The sequence below is a fragment of the Cynoglossus semilaevis genome, chromosome 3 (genome assembly GCF_000523025.1).
Source record: "Cynoglossus semilaevis isolate Cse_v1.0 chromosome 3, Cse_v1.0, whole genome shotgun sequence".
Taxonomy (NCBI): domain Eukaryota; kingdom Metazoa; phylum Chordata; class Actinopteri; order Pleuronectiformes; family Cynoglossidae; genus Cynoglossus; species Cynoglossus semilaevis.
Window position 1 is genome coordinate 12,890,807 of NC_024309.1, and position 2,875 is coordinate 12,893,681.

Genomic DNA, 2,875 nt, shown 5'->3' on the forward strand with positions numbered 1-2,875 from the left:
ACAAACGGTTTTTTGAATTCTTTCGTCAAGAAAAAAAAAAAAAAAAAAAAAAACCCTCCCGTCTCCCTGTGCAGCAACAGACGCCAAGGCAACAATATGTTTCACTCGCTTTGGCTGCGAGTGTTTTCACACTTGCAACATCAACAGCAGCTGCTCTCCGCCGGACAATACCTCCTGTCAGGACACAACCCCTGCCTGTCCGTCTGTGCAGCAGCAGCCCGCAGCGGAGTTGGAGCAGCAGGGCATTGACTGATACCGGCTCCGGATTCCCAATTGGATCCGGGGACGGTGGTAATGGGCTCAAAAGCTGCAGAGCACATCTCACAGTTGAACGCTGCTAACTGATTTGGTGGCTTAAGCCTCCCAGAGTCAGGACGGGAGCTTCTGTGGACTCCACTGGACCGGCCTTCCTCCTCCTCCTCCTCCTCCTCCTCCTCCTCCTGGCCTCTTATCAGAACTCTCACACAGGCCGGGAGATGGATGGCTCTCATCATACGGCGCCCGAGGGGTCACTGTTAAGCTAAATATTAATGACATTATGGTGGTTTCACTCCTCGCTGCACCCCCGACCGCGGCTACTTCCACTCAGGCTATTAGCTGGGCTGCTGTGATCGGGCCTGTGGACTTTGTGGAAAAATGGTGAAAAATCCACCAATATGATGCTGTGAACAAGGGATGCTGGAGTGCACTCATACACACACACAAAGACACACACATGAAAAACACATCAGCACACATCTGATAGAAAGATCCTCAGCTCTCCACAGCTGTCGACTCGCCGTCTTGACATTGCAATCCTCAGCTGCGGTGGTAACCCCTATCTATAATTGATATCCTCAGCGCGGAATGGGCTGCCTCCCGTGTTTGAAGGGCTCGGCTCAAAGGTTGAGGATCTTGACAACTTCTTGCCCCTGTTTCAGAGGGCGGGATGAGTTAAGGTGGTGGAGGAAGACGGGGGAGGAAGACGGGGGAGGAGGGCTCTTTAACCGCGGAAAAAAGCTTGCGTTTATCCTCCTCCCTGTGCAGGAGTCGCACCAGGTGGGCGACCGAACAGAGCAGCGTCCTCCGCACTTATCGTGTCTGATCAGATTCCAAACAAAAACCTTTTTAACTTTCTCATTTTCCTTCCCATCCTCAGAATCGTTCTTATTATATTCCCAGAATCCCCAGCTCTTTCTGATTTCCTATGCATATGCAGATATGCAGAGAGATGCCAATAAAAGTCGACGTCGCCTACAGAGCGCGCCCGTCCTCTAATTCAGCACAGCGGACGGGAGGGGGGGGGGCTCTTATCTTTCCCTGCACCCCCACCCATTTCAGTAATAGGATAAGTACAGTATTTGGACCACAGTGACTCTCCTCTCACACTGGGAGTGGTGTCGGGGGTGTGATGGGGGGGGATTTTCATATAAGCAAACAATGGAGCGTCCCTTCCCCCTGTACTTGTCTTGTAAAATGGCTTTGGGGGAAAAAACATGATAAGGAGGAGGAGGGAAAAAAAACACAGTTTCTCTTTGGTCTCTCGTCGTCAACCATAGGTTCCTGTTTTACAGTAAAACTCTGTGTAGAGCTCAAGTTTTTTTTTTTAGTCCCCCATACCTCCACCACCCTCGTCGCTCGTCACCACCTTGTTCAAAAGCACACCCCGCTGTTCGTATTTTAACACCCACAAACACAAAGTCACCGTGACACGTCGCCACGTCGCCTTATCGCCCGCGTCTCGGTGCAGACGATAAGATAGACATCAGATCTGTGCAATTTAGCTCACTTATCTGCTCTACCCAGTCAGCAAGAGCGAAGCGGGTGTCAATTTGAGTTTTACGTTTTTTATTTCATTTATTACTTTTCAACCCCCCTCCCCCACTGACCCCCCCCTCTCTGTATTTCCTTCTCGTCTCAACTCTTCCATTCTTTCTGTGCCTCCATTTTTTTCGGGCCCAAACCTTTCTCGTCTTTTATTCTCTCGTTCATTTCCCTTCTTTTCCCTCGGAGGGCACACTTTTAAAGATAAGGCCTGGTGGCTCCTTTAATGTCCCTCTTCTGAAGTGGCCTTTTTTTTTCACTGGGAATTTTCTTTTTTTTTTTTTTTGCCACCAGATACCAACCCCACACTCTCGTGACTCCCTTTTATGACCTTGCTGAACATTTCTTTAAAGTATGTTCCCACTGATTGATTACCGATTAGTCACCAACTTGTAAGTGAACTGAATGACTGATATCCTGCGGTGTCAACGTTTTCTTTGTGCGGCTGAGCAGCAGGAAGAAACCGGAGAGTCACTGAAGGTAGTGGAAGGATGGAGGAAAAAGTCCAAGTCCTACTGCTGCAGGACGTGGGACTTGGACTGTGGGCTGCACATTTTTGGGTAATTTTGTTAATCATGTGATTAAATTAATTTTGGTAATTTTTTTAAATCTTATACAAAATAACAAAATATATAGAAAAAATACTAAATGTTAGCCAAGATGGCTAAAAAAAGCTAACTCATAATGTGCAATAAAATAATTACTTTTAATTGTAATTAATACAATACACCCACAGTATTTTAAGCTTTTTAAAATACTTTTTTTTCCTCAAGGACATTTTTTAAATTCTGACTTCAATAAAAGTCAGTAATGTCCAGAAAACAACTGACCGTTTAATCAATAATCAATCGAGGAAATAAACAAAACGAGTCGAGGAAACGAGTCGAGGAAACGTACGTGAAAACTGCCACTAATAGACCTACTGACATGGGAGACCTCATAGTGGTGTGTGTGTGTGTGTGTTCTAACAGCTCATCAGGCCTCTGCTCTCTGCCCACCACCGTCGTCTCTTCTCCTCTCGTTCGTCTAAATTGGCGGCGCGGTGAAGTCCCCGTCCGTAGGTGGAGAACCC

The 2,875-nt window shown here is 47.0% G+C and overlaps 1 protein-coding gene and 1 long non-coding RNA gene across 6 annotated transcripts in view; one reads left to right on the forward strand and one right to left on the reverse strand.

The window, feature by feature from the left end:
- gli3 (GLI family zinc finger 3) overlaps window positions 1–2,875 on the forward strand; it is a 114,406-nt gene that overhangs the window by 99,287 nt on the left and 12,244 nt on the right. The gene's annotated exons all lie outside the window — the stretch shown is intronic.
- Window positions 1–2,875, reverse strand: part of LOC112486873 (uncharacterized) — a 23,923-nt gene that overhangs the window by 19,794 nt on the left and 1,254 nt on the right. The window lies entirely within an intron of this gene.